Source organism: Seriola lalandi, unplaced genomic scaffold (assembly GCF_002814215.2).
Source record: "Seriola lalandi dorsalis isolate HSWRI2012SDOR001 ecotype SW California unplaced genomic scaffold, Sedor1 jcf7180002054835, whole genome shotgun sequence".
NCBI lineage: Eukaryota > Metazoa > Chordata > Actinopteri > Carangiformes > Carangidae > Seriola > Seriola lalandi.
The window spans coordinates 854,403-868,220 of NW_019525388.1; the positions used below are offsets into that span (position 1 = coordinate 854,403).

Here is a 13,818-nt window from a genome sequence, read left to right on the forward strand (position 1 = left end):
AGTTCCCCATTTCCCTTAATTATAGTAGATTCATTGATATTTTTTCTTTTGTAGCTAACAAACTGACGAACGTCCACATTTTGCTCGGCAGTCCTTAATGGAAAGTTCATTTGCATTTATTTTGTTGCTTTTAGCCGAAGAGTGACAGTCTGCATTCCTCACACAGTGTCACTCAGAGCAAACGTGAGAAGGGGGAAAAAAGGAGGTTTTGAGGGTGCAGGATGGATGGGTAGTGCTTGCCAAGTATTCCTTTGCATTGCAGAGATGAAAATAAAAGCTGTGAAAGAACGGGGCACCGTACGTGTTCTTCATCTGGAATGAAGACTGTTTGGGGAGCTGTTGGAGCCTGTTCAAGCCTGCTTGAACACTGGCTCTGCCTTTATGTGCAGGGGGGCATGACATGTGTGATGCAGTCAAGGCTTGTGTGAGCAAGAGCGAAGTGTGAAAACGGAGAGAGTGTGATAAACAAGGAAGGTGGAAAAGCAAGAAAAGGGGATATGTCACTCCAATGAGCAATTCAGCTATGCAGGGAATGTAAAAGAAACTATGAAAGTGATCATCAGTGTGTATGAGTGGATCCTCCCTTGACTGAGCTGCCCTGAACTCTGTGTGTGAGGACCCTGGGGAGGGTGTTCAGACCTCTTCTTCTCTCCACACCATGCAGCGCCTTCACGGCTTTTTGATTGGTGGATGCAAGCTGTGGAGGTGTCAGATTCAGCGTTGTGTGTATGTGTGAGTGTGCACATGCATGATTTCAGGGCAGGCGTGGAGACATTTGACTCACTGAGTTGTATCTGATGAGACTTGATTGATGAATTTTTTTTTTTTTTTTTTTTTAAATAAATAAATAAAGACCTGCAGTGTTTGCATAGAGGCTCCCTGCTGTTAGTGTTGATGTGTCGTATTATGGAATTGCCTTTTGTACAACTGACTGCATCCTGCTGCAGGGGATGTGGTGTGTGTGCATTCTTCCAAGCTGTAGAATATCTTGTGCTCCAAGGTCAGTGATAAGTATCTCTGCTATTGTTTATTCACATACACAAACACACACACACACACACACACACACACACACACACACACACACACACACACACAGCCAGGAGTGGCAAAACAGCACTACAACATGTCTTCCATTCTACACACTGCCAACACATTTCCTTTTATCCTGCCTCCACCTCACCCGTCAGCTTCGTTCGTTGCACCTCGGCTCAGCATTTTAACACTCGGGTTTCAATTCCTGCTACATTTACAACCAAGGGAACATAAGGCAAGCTTGGATGCAGCTATTGCGTCAAGGAATTTGTCTTTGATGTTAGGGATATATGTATTAAATCTTTTTCGAGGCGAGGGGATTGTGGAGCCTTGCGCTTAAAGTATGAAAATATGCCTAGCAATTTGTATCAGTGAAACAAGGATTACACGAGTGCAGACAGAAACGCATTATCTTACTTGGGATGTTTTCTTTTTCCCCATGTTGGACAACACAATGTGGAGGCACGCAAATTCCCACATATATATACAATTAAGACTCATCAGAGGTTGATTTTGTTTGGAGGCAGTCGGCATAGCATCTGCTCCCTTTGAAGGCAGCGCGCTGCAGATGGACTGGAGTAATTGCTAATGCCACACTGTCAGGCCGTCCAGGTGTTCTGGAGATCTGTTGCATCCTTTTCCATTATGGTTGAGTGATTGATTAGATTGCCTTCATTGTTACTTTGTCTTCCTCACTATTCCTGATATGATCATTTCAGTACCTCTTGTTTTGTTTTCCTCTGTGCGCTCTTTGGAGAAAACCCTCCACTGCACATTTGCCCTCAGTAAATATATCCATTTCATATTTGCAAATTTAATTAACCACAATAAATAAACAGTCTAGCTATTAGTACTGCTTAAAGAATTGGCCACTGAGGGGTATAAAAGCTGCTCGCTGGATCATCCTCCTGAAGCCTTTTCAACATGTACAGTGCATTTCCAGTTTTTGATGTCTGTGTTTGCTGAGCTTTATTTAGTCTTATTTATACACAGCATCTGCATCTTGCCAGACACGGCTAATGAACTTCGAAACTGTGTTGTTTCATTTCTACACGGAGAGATTGGTCTTCTCATCATGTCGGATCCCTTGCTAAAATTGGTGTGGCTGCGCTTGGCCTGTTATTGAGGCTCACTGAAGCATTTCAGACTGATGTTTACATAAATGTGGAGGAAAAATTGGCACTGATTTCTGATTTTTTTTTAATTTTTTTATTTCTTATTTTTTAGCTCTTGACAGGGACAATCAATCAGTTGTTTATCAATCAGCTAATTATCCAACTAATAAGCTTTAGCTGAGGCTGCAGTGGATTGCCAGAACAAGCCATGCAGCTTTTTAATCATTCCCATTCTTTTCTGTGATGTTTTCTCTTAAGTTTCAGCTTTCAGCTCCTCAGACTTGATCAGACTCTAACGATCCATCATTCTCTTCATTAAACCCCGAACCTGTCACCATTATGTGCCGGAGATTTTTTGCGCTTGTATGGCGGCAGAGTTGCGGGCTGCTAGCTGACATTAATTTACCACACCATCACCTCTTGACAGGGTAAACAATAACAAATGCCCCTGGCTATGTTGAGTGACATCATCACCCTGCACCACATCTGTGTCTTCAGAAACATCTGCTGCTCCCAAGCTTGCCAGTTCGATGCTCATACACATGTAGCCTATACATGCTCACACAAACACAGGCACAGTCCCTATTAAGGGCTTGTGCTGAGAATAGTGGTTTGTAGTCTGTATCTGGATAGATTGCCTGCCTGCCCCTGTAGCCTACACTTTGAAAGTCAATTCCCTTTAAGTTCAGGAGTCAAGCTGCTCCTTTGTGTAGCATGGTCGACTGCCTGAGCTGCCTCATTGTGTCTGCAGCACATTTCATTATCAACAACACCACACTTCCCAGGCTGATATTTCCCAAATATCAGCTGCAGATACTTCACCGTGATATAAGTTAGAGACAGTTACATATAAGCCCACAGACTGTAATGTGATTATGTGTACAAATGTGTACGTTAACAATCACCCTTTAACACACAGCTCACTTCTAAACTCACTGGTGCAGGAAATGTTTGTTTAGTTGCACCTGAGCTTCACTGGGATATAATTTGAAGCAAACACCCACACACTGTTTTAAAGATAAGCGCTAAATTATGCTGAATAATAAGTCCGCTCGCTGCTTGTATGTTGTGGTTAGACACATTTGCATTTAGTTCTCATGGACCTGTGGAAAAGAAGAGGGTGTTGTGGGAAACGGTGTGCCGTTTCATTAGTGTGCTACGATGATAAAATGAATAAAGATCCTAAATAATTTTAGAGTCGGTAGGAAGATACATTGAAGTGAGCGGTTCCCTGCTGACGCCCCTATAGTTTTTCTTCACACCAGGTCTTGGTTTCTACAACACCTTCCAGACGCTCTCCTTCTCTCTGCCCCTCACTCCATCATTTCTGCAGAGGGAGATGCTCAATTTTTCTTCTTGCCCCATCCTCCATCCATCTCATTTCCCCGCTAGCTGCACCACTCGCAGGGCTGGAGCATAAACAGAGCAACAGGGCCGCCGATAGCATCTACAGATGTGCCGCCAACAGCCCGAGATAAGAACCAGCAGCAGCATGCCCCTCTCTAGCAAACAATAAAGCTCCCACTGAAATGTGTGGTGGGAAGATGCAGAGGAAAGGGGAGGGGAGAAAGGAATGTGTGGAGACTGATTGAATGCAAGTCTGAGAGTAATGCAGGGAATGAGAAAGAGACGGTGCAGAGGCAGAGCAGAGGCTGAAAAATTGGAAGGAGAGGTGGATGGTGCTGTCGGGAGGCAGAGCGAAGGAGAGAGGTGAATGTGGAGAGGTTATCCCTTCAGCTCGTATATCTGTGTGTCCATCAACGGCAGGACATGGGTGTGTTTGGCTCCTTTATCTGGATGGCCTGTTGGGTTAGCGGAGGGCGGAGGGGCCCTTCATTCCAGGGGAGAGGGGCGTCGCTCGGGGCCTGAAGGAAACAAGCAGTTGACGAAAGATGTAAGGAAGGGTCGGCAATAGCTGCTCTTTGTTGCACCTGTGTTGGATTTGATTGACATCTCCTTCATAATCCCACAGGTGACTCCTCTGACATTGGAGGCCGCTCCGTTGAGCTTCTCCCTGCATCCTCTCTTACCCCCCCCCCCCGATAAGGGAGCAAGGGGAAAGGGGGGGGGGGGGGGGGGGGGGGGGGGTGAGGCAGAAAGAACGAAGGGGATGTATGGTCGTAGTGCCAACACATTTATCTGTGCTCTGGATAATGGAACAGCCGCTGCTACAGTCTCCCATGGCAACGACCTCTGTAGAAGGTTAGCTTCAAAATGGGCCAAGAATGAGCTAAACTCCCGGTGATAAAATAAGACACCTTAACATGATTAGGGGCCCTAATGCAATCAGTATTGTTTCAACTACGACTATTACCTGTAATGAAAAGGGGCTCTTTCCCCCTGGATAGTGTGGGGTGTTGGCTTGGCTGGAGGTCTGACTGCGAACAGGTGAGAATGCAGAGGAGACATGCGATACCCTGGAACAAGAGATTAAACGCTCACGCGCTGACTCACAACCTGAGGATCATGCGGAACGATCGAGTTCAACACAGACGCACGGTCACGATCCCTCAGCTTTCCTCACAAACACCACGGCACAAGAAAGCAATTATCGATTGACCGAAAAATTAATCAGTCAGTCGTTTTTCACTTGTGACAGTTTGATGCTTTTCTCTGTCTTATCTGATAGTAAACACAATATCTTCGGGCTTGTTTCGTAGAACAGACAACCGAAAAAACGCTCACCTCCACCTCTGAAATTGTGTTGAGGATTTTGTAACAATTGTCTACCATTTAGATGGTTAATCTATAAATTGAGAAATTATCCCGAAGATGTATTGATAATGCAAATAACCGTTACCTCGCATCCGTGAGAGCGTGGTTTACAGTGATGCCCGGAGAACTGATAAATGCCCCCTGCTGTGTGGGTGTGGTTTCCGGCTGACTGGAGACGGTTCCACAGAAACTCGCAGCTTGTTCTGGCCAACACACACTATTTGTGCGGTGTGTGATTGTTGTAGGTTTCATTAAACATGTTTAGCAGATAATAATGAGAGGTGGATAATATGACGATATATAACATGACACAGAATGAAGTTGTGTTTTCTCCTCCATTCATGGCGTGAGAGTGGTTCAAACCAGTGAGCAGGAAAAATGTTAGATTTTTGGTTTTGTGATTTCTGCACGACCGTGATGAAGCACAGTTGTTCTTTGATTTATCAGCTATTTGCTGGGTTAGTCAGTCAGTTCCACTTACGAACGAACAGCCTGTTTGTATTTGAATCAACAATCCTCGCAGTGCATCAATACATTTAACTGCGAACCATATAAACATTTGACACAGATAAACAATGTAATAAGTCGCTGATGAAAGCACAGTTGTGGAATCGAAACAAACGTTTGGCAAATGGAATCTTGAGTCTCTTTTCATTAACGTTCCCATGGCAACTGACCCAGCCCCGTCATGTGTCCGTCTCCATCCATCACCATCCATGAGCCTCCTTGTAGTCTCTCCTCATGTCTGTTCCCGCAACAGGCAATCAGGAGCTGTCAGAGTGCCAACTGTGCCAGCAGCCTCATCCTGATGTGTCACTTCCCATCTAGACGCAATTGTTTGTGTGTGATTTCATTGTTGGCTGATTTTGAGTTTTTTTCTCTCTCTCTCTCTCTCTCCCTCTCTCTCTCTCACTAGAAATTCAGCAATCAAACAAGCAACTTGTCACGCTAGTAACATGCCTGACAGAGAGACTAGTTACCGATATTTGTTTAGAACAGACCTCTTACAGCTTATTGTCCTCTAAAGTGCGTGTTATATTGCCTATTTTGCCGATCGTAGTATGAAGAAATAACTTCTGTAGGGAGTGAGAAGCGTAGCAATAAGGTGGAGTTGACTTCTCCTCGCCTCAGTTGTACTCTAAACAGCAGCTGTGCCCCGGGGCCCATCCGCTGATAGTCATAAATGTTTTGAAGGGCCTTCTTTGCACAACATCTGGTCCGCACCGAGAGTGGTTTAGCAGTGAAAACATCCCTCCCCTGGCTAAGAGCTAGCTGAGATGTTAAGCCCTGCAGAGTTCTCTTAACAAACTTAAAGGTGTCTGCTGGCTGAGATTCAGTACCTTGGATACGCGTCTCCTACTCCAACAGGCCTCTGCTTGCATCGGTTCTTTTTTTTTTTTAACAACGAAATGGTGTATTATTTTACTGACTGCCTGCTGCCATCATTGTCTTGAGGTTGTCATACTGGAAATTTAACAACGGGCTGATCTGTCAGTCCGCAGCACCAGTTCTCTTCTGAGGGTTTTACAGGACTGTCTTCAGGCAGCGGCTGGTTACGAGGTCAGATTCAGCTCTCTCTGTCAGCTCCTGCACCAGAGAGCCACTTTTACAGCCCAGTAGATAAAATAAGAGCTCCTGTCTGAGGCCGACTCCTGTCGAGCGCCACCCATCCATCTTCTGTCTGTCTTTCTCGTGTGTGTGTGTGTGTGTGTGTGCGTGTGTGTGTGCGTGTGTGTGTACACAACAGAAGCATTTCTATGTTTGGGGAGTGTCTGTGCTTTTGAGGCTGCCATCATTCTGCACACATATCGTAGAGTTAAAAAAAAAAAAAAAACAATTCCTTGTGAAGCCACAGTCTTTCCGCTGATTAACTGATTGCTCATCACATGTTTCAGTCGGGGTCATCGGAGTGAGCTGTTCTAATGTTAGCTCCGCATTAAAGTGGTGTCATTGTTGTCTCTTTATTTCAACAGACAGCTGTTTGGATTAGATTAAAACTAAACATATTTGATGAATGAAGCGGGAACTATTTTTATTCTCCAACGTCATTTGTGTCATGGCAGTCACTCACAGTCACCCCACCCTGCTGGTGAAAAAGACAGATTTGTTGTTGTGGTGATGCAGCACAGCTTGTGCATTTGATCATTTCCTCAGTGCATCAGGCTTGTCAGGCCTCATGTATGATGAAGGCCCTCAGTGACTTCTTTATTAGATTCCAGCATGGAGTCATTAATTAATCCTGTTTTCACTCTTGTCAAACTTGGGTGACATCCCACCTGCCACCCCCGACAGGATGAAGGTTGCTGAGTGACGAACGTCGGTAAACATCTTTTCCGACACTGACAGGACCTTCAACGTTTCCCTCTCTTCTCTTGACTTTTTGTTGTGTGTGAAAGTTGTCCAGATTATTAGATCATTGTATCTTCCTCTATAAAGCCATACAAACTTTGTAATTAATCACTGAAGTTTTATTTTCTTTGACCACATTCCATATTCGTAAAAAAGAAAAAGGCAAAGCAAACTCCCTCTTGGCATAGGATATAAAGAATTCATGCTGTGGTTTTCATGTTACATGCACAGCCACTTTACAGCGTCACCAAAGCACCACCCCTCAAAGCAAAATTTCACAATGATCTCGGCTGCATCAGAGAGATCGAAGAACTTTTTTCAGTGCAACATAAACCCTGAAGCGGCTTTTATTAAGAGTGATAACGGGGGGTGGGTGAACAATGTTGTGCTTTTGTTGTTTGGAGGGAATGCCTCCACTCAAAGGAGTGTCTGAGTGGGTTTTGCAATGCAGTTCAATTAAAGTTTGATAACAGATAGAGCAGAAGAGAAAACCAAGCATTGTTTATTGCACATCAGTTTCAGTGGTGCTGCCTGCGCTTACACACACAGGATTGCATGCACATACACACATAGAGAGCATTAATACATGAATAATCGCACACAAACAATGCTTTACCAATGGGAGGTTTAGTTTCTTGCACTAAACCCTTCTGAACATTTTGGCCCAACAGTGCTTTTTCAGAAACCCAGGGGGAATTGGCTCACTGGCATTTTAATCTATTTTTAAAAGTAAACCCTGAAGTTGGATGTATAACACTCAAATAAGTGAAACTTATAGTTTTTTTTTTTAAGGCTTTAATCTGGCATTAGAAATAATTCTGAAGAGAAATATCACACAAAATCCTTCCAGTCTGCACACAGGAAGCCGAAATCCCAACAGAGCAAGGTGTGGGATGCCTTTAAGATATTTCTGTTTTATGAGGCAATCCAATACAACAGCCCTGGTAGCCATGATATCTCTGCAAAGCTTATAATGTTCAGCATTTGTCGACACTGTCGCGAGTGTTGGGTTAAACTCTGCGGTCATTTTTGGGGCTAAACTTTGTGGTGTTGGATTGCATTAGATTATATTGAAAGGTGTTTTTTTTTTTTTTATCCATTCCTGTTCGCTGGAATGAAGTGAACGAGCAGCTCTATTACTGTGCCAACACAATTAGAAGCTTTAGAAAGGTAGGCAGCTGTGACTGTATTGCATTGTATTAGATTGCACAAGTATGCCTAATAAACCAGTAACCCACAGTGTGTCTGTCAAGAGTTTCCCTTTGTGTTTGAGCGAGAGGATTTCTGTTTAAATTGTACATTTGAAATTGTCTCAAAGTACATAATATCAATAAGGCGTGAATACTTCACTGTTTTACTGTAAGAATGTAACCGTATGTTGGCTGATTAGCATGATTTGCTGTAATAGAGGAAGCCCTTAGAAGTATTCTCCCCTGAAGCTCTGAAACCTTCAATTAGGGAATTAATTATCACTTTCACTGCAGCTGGTCTTAAAGGGAGCACCAACAGAAAGAGGCACTGAACTGAATAAAGCAAAGCACATATTGTACTGGGGAATTTTACAGCAGGGAAATACTTTTAGACCTCGCCTCAGCACACACTTCTCAAAGCCAATACATCTAATAGACATTATTATCTCCCTTTCTTTTTTTTTTTTTTGTTGAACTACTTGATTACTCTGTCACTCCCCCATTCACAGTAACGTCTCGGATGTTCATTGCCATTGATTGGATTTCTTCACACTCTGTCTAATTTACTCTTCATCCGGGGATTTGTTGGATCCATGTCCTCACCTTTTATTTATTTATTTATTTTTTTGTTTGTTCAGCAAACTTGATTTGGCCCCAAATGGTGTTTTTTTTTCATGAGATTCATAAATGCACCGACAACAGGCTTGTGATTGCTCCTGACTTTGTGTGCAAAACTGGAATAGGTCTGTTGATTAGGGAGGACTGTGTTGAATGAAAAGGTGGAGCTAGGGAGGTTGTCATTATTGTTCAGCTCTCTTTGAATGGTCATACACTAGTAAATATCAATTTGTAACAGTCAGTGCAATCTCGCAATAATTCTGACATCTGGGGGCTTTAATTTACCTCCTTTTTAGTGTAGCCACTTTCCTTAAATCTGGCTTGTGTACTTCTCTTTCAGGTATTGATTCCCCACATTTCCCAGAATGACTTTAACTATTCCAGGAGAATGGGCAGGAGCTTGCTGAATTCAGAGGGGGGAGAAGTAGTGGCAATAATAGCGTGATAAGAGCGAGAGTCCCAGTTGTGGCTGTGTTACATTCTGGTCTACTGATTTTGCTAGCAGTGTAGAAATTGGGATTGCTGTCTCTTCTGTGATATGTTTCTTCCTCCTGATGTGGAAGAGCTGTTCATAATTGCAAAATGTCAACTCTAGAGACAAGCCCCCCGATCTTTGACTCTAGGGGTCTGACACCAAAACGAACTGGGTGTAGGGCATGAACATCTGAAACAACTTCTACAGATGCTGGATCAAGAAAACAAACTGTAGTCAAACAAAAGATCTGCTCACCGCTCTGGTAGCTCCCAGCTATTCTTTTATTTAACGGAGTAACATTTAACTGATTTAGTAAATCACTAAACAACAAACTCAGCGATGCAAAATAAATCTGTAATAGCTTTTTCTTTACCGCTCTTTATGTTTTCAAGTTCAACTGCATTTCAAGTAAAAGTGGCTCATAGTTGCAACATGCATTAGTCAGTCTCCCATAATGCCTGTAGGCACGACTCGTCCAGTATAGGCATGATGTGCTGCTTTGTTTCTGTCTCATATTTCTGAGATTATGGTCTTTTTTGCAGTTTGTAATCGATGAGTGCCGGTATGACGGTCAAATTCAATTGCTTGTGCAGCACAGTTTTAAGTGGTTATCTTGTTTAGATTTAGGAATTGTGGAAATTGTACTTTTCATCAGCTGCTGTCATAAAGATTTGAGGAGTCGAAGAAATCCCAAACATGTCACATATTGCATTGATAGTGTTCTGGGAAAATGTTCATTTCAAAATACTTGTTTTGTTTTTCCCCTAATTAGTCAAATCATTTCATGCATGATTTCTATGGTAAAAGGAAGTAAAGAATTAAAGGTTAAAATAAAAAGCTTTTTTGTTAAGAATCATTTAATGTAACCAGTTTTCATTGGTGTTTCAGTGGCTTGGAAAATATGAGTTGTGTCCGATTTTTTTTATTTATTTATTTTTTTACATTCCAAATTTCCACAGTGTAAATTGAGTTATTTCATGTTACCAGTCAAAACACACAGCGTTGTAGGCCAATGCCATATAAGGAGTCCAACTCCAGAATGTGAGCTCTGTGCCAGTTTCATGTTTTTTTCCTTAATTACTTAAACTGACACAGCTTGAAAATATGTAGCATAGAACACAGTTGTATTTTTGATCCAAGGTGAAAGGCAGCCATTTGGCAGTCAGTTACTAATTCAGCCGAATCTAGAGGGAGATTCTTAAAGCCTTCTGCATATTCCATTAAGCTGCTCATTGTTATTCTATACCTGATTTTAATTAGGAATAGTAGGAACCCAACTGTGTGATTTAAGTGTATGTGTGTGTGGATGTGCCTGTGCAGTTTCGCTCTGAGGCGGGGTAGACGGTCGTTACGCCTGTTCGTAGCTCTCTGCAGCGCAGTTCTACTCTGCTAATCTCCATCCATTGATGGACACATTCATTCATTAGCATTCATATGATTATAAGCTCTGCTGGCAAAGCCAAGCAGATGATGTAGGGTTTGGTGAATCTAACGAACCAGACTTCACAAAGGAGGAATTTGGTGTTTTATTTTTTTTTATGAAAATGCTGCTTGGAGGCGCTCTAGTACTTTTATTCCTACAAAGACAATGCTTTTCATTAGCATAAAACTCTTTCCATGCATGTGTTTTGACCACCGAGACATTATTGCTCCACTGGACTCATTTGGCCTCATCACACTCTGGTAATAAGAGTGGAGATTGGCAGTACAGCACTTCTGTTCAATAGATGGTGCTGAGCAAGGGTGTTGAAAATGAAGCTCCAACCCAGTCGATTTAAATGGAGAATTGTGATTAATTGGAATCGATAGCTTTAGCATCGACACTCACCACTTCCCATCTACAGTGCCCTGCCTTCGCCCACACTTAATGTACTTTAGCTAGTGCACGTAACACACATGCATATTGGAGACATCATAACGTGAAGCGTCCACTTCATTATCACGCGCTGTTACCAAATGGCAGGGCTACATCTAAAGTGAGTTAGGATCCCCATCAACACTCATTCATGCACAAACACACACACACACACACACACACACACACAGACACCCTGAAGACACAGCAAAGTGATGAACTCAGTGTGAGATGTGATGAGGTGAGAGGAACAAAGCATTAGTCGATTGAGAGGTGGAAGAAGAGCAGAGTCAGTGCAGACGGAGTCAGAAAGTGCTCACAACAATCTGCACGCAGGTTGTGAGGGTGCAACGTTCTCTCCCCTCTCTGAAAAGGTTCAGTCTTTGTGGAGGCATAATTTCTTGTTGTGTCTGCAGATGAATTTCAGGGCGCTCTCTCTCTCTCTCTCTCCTGTGTCCTCTGTGGGCCAAATGTCAAGTCTCAAGCCATTACACAAGGTTGCGGGTGTAGCTCTAGCTTTTAGAGCCGGGCTGCATTAACTCAGGGCCATTGTCTTCAACCTCATCTTCTGAAATGTCATTGCTCCGTGGGCCGAAGGATTTCCCTTCCTGTGAAGAGAGCACTGTCTAAAGTTTTAGTTAAAGCCGGTCCATGCCTCTAGCTTTTCTTTATCAGATTGGTACAGTTAGGCAGTGAGCCGCAACAGCTATGCTGTTTGATCTCTGAAGTAGCTACAAGTGTTTATTGTGCCTCGTGGATACATGAAGATATGAGTGCTGAATCGTGCGGTATCTTGAGTGCCGTGTGAGCTAATGCCATTTTGTGTGTGTAAATGTAAGATTAGACAAACATCAGCTTTCCTCTATGCCTTTTATTCACTATCAGCCATCAGCCACCCCGTATTGTCCACTTTGAGAATTAACATTTATTAATTTGTGGCACACAAACCCTTGAGTGCCAAGCAAAATAAAAAGGATACTCAGGACCACTCCTCTGAAACTCAGATACACACTAAGATGAACAGTTGTGCACTCACTATAGTAACATCAAGCCCTCTTAAAGCATTGCTTTCTTTTATGAATCAATTTTTTTGATATCATATTGATACTGAAATTAGTCATTACAAGTGGAAAGACACAAGCGCTTCTGTATTAGCTTATAATTTACAGTGTAAAAAGAACATGACATTCGTATTCAGAGGTTTCATTATTACAGTAAATATTAACACATAAAACATATTTTAATATTAATATTAAAATATTATAAATTAAATTTTCACTGAAAGCCTGTTTAAAAAAAAAAAAAAAAAATTAAAAAAAATTAAAAAAAAATCCCAGAATCCCCCACCTAACTTTCGTCAGACTGATTACTCACACTACACTACAGCTGTTAATCATAAAAACAGCATTTGATTCAGTGCAGAGCTTCAGTGGCTCTAATCTAAATAATTCAGCTGAGGCTTTTTCTTTTCTACCTTGCGATGATTATACAGTAGGTGATTGGCAGCCTTGATATAAAAATATCAGCACTGGCATCAGTTAAGCCCATATTAGCTTAACCATTGTGCTGAGATAGAAAGCTGCATGTGTCGGCCCGGGCCAAGAGGGGGGTCTGTAGCTGTTGGGGCCCTTATCTGAAAGTGTGGTTTACCCTGGAGCCACTCTTGGCAGGGGATTTGAAGAGCTGTCTTTAGGTGAGAGGGGGGCAGAGATGCCAAATCATCACTCCGCATGTCGTCAGCATCACTTCCTGCGTAAGAGCACAGTTACAGAAGACACCTCACGTTCATGAATAGATAAATGTAAACTGGAACCGGCCTCTTTCTTTTATCCTTAGTCTTAGTTTTTATCCATTCATTCCTCACATGCACACACACACACACACACACACACACACACACACACACACACACACACACACACACACACACACACAGACTACCAAGGAGACAACCACAGTCAGCCCAGAAACTCAAGAGGCCCTCCATGCTGTGTAATAACACAGCATGATATTCTTTTTTATTGTAGATGGAGCGGCCTTTTACTTTTTAAAAGCAACTCTTCCTTCTTCACTAATAAACCCAAGAATACCATTTGCAGTTTACACATTGTAAGTTCTTTTTAATTGAAGCTATTGTGTGTGATTGTCTCAAACGTGACCCGTGAGTGTTGGTTTCAGATCAATGGCTTCAAACACAGGAAATAATTATTTTGCGTTGAGATGAAAGTCGGGGTGCAGGAGCACAAACAGCCTGTGGATCCAGCCTTTTTTAATTAGTGCTGTGTGTCTCCTGCTCTCCGTGGCAAATTAACATCCACCATAGAGGATAAGTGATTGTGCTACACAACTGTGTGTGGTTGGTTGTGTTTCAGGATTTGTGTGTGCAAGAGGTCGGGGGGTTGGGGGTTGGGGGGTGGGGGGGGAGGTGGCAGATTTTGGCCTCTTCCACTCCTGAGAATCTGTCGT

General features: G+C 42.7%; 1 protein-coding gene across 13 annotated transcripts in view; it reads left to right on the forward strand.

The window, feature by feature from the left end:
• Positions 1-13,818, forward strand: part of neo1a (neogenin 1a) — a 155,060-nt gene that overhangs the window by 66,923 nt on the left and 74,319 nt on the right. The window lies entirely within an intron of this gene.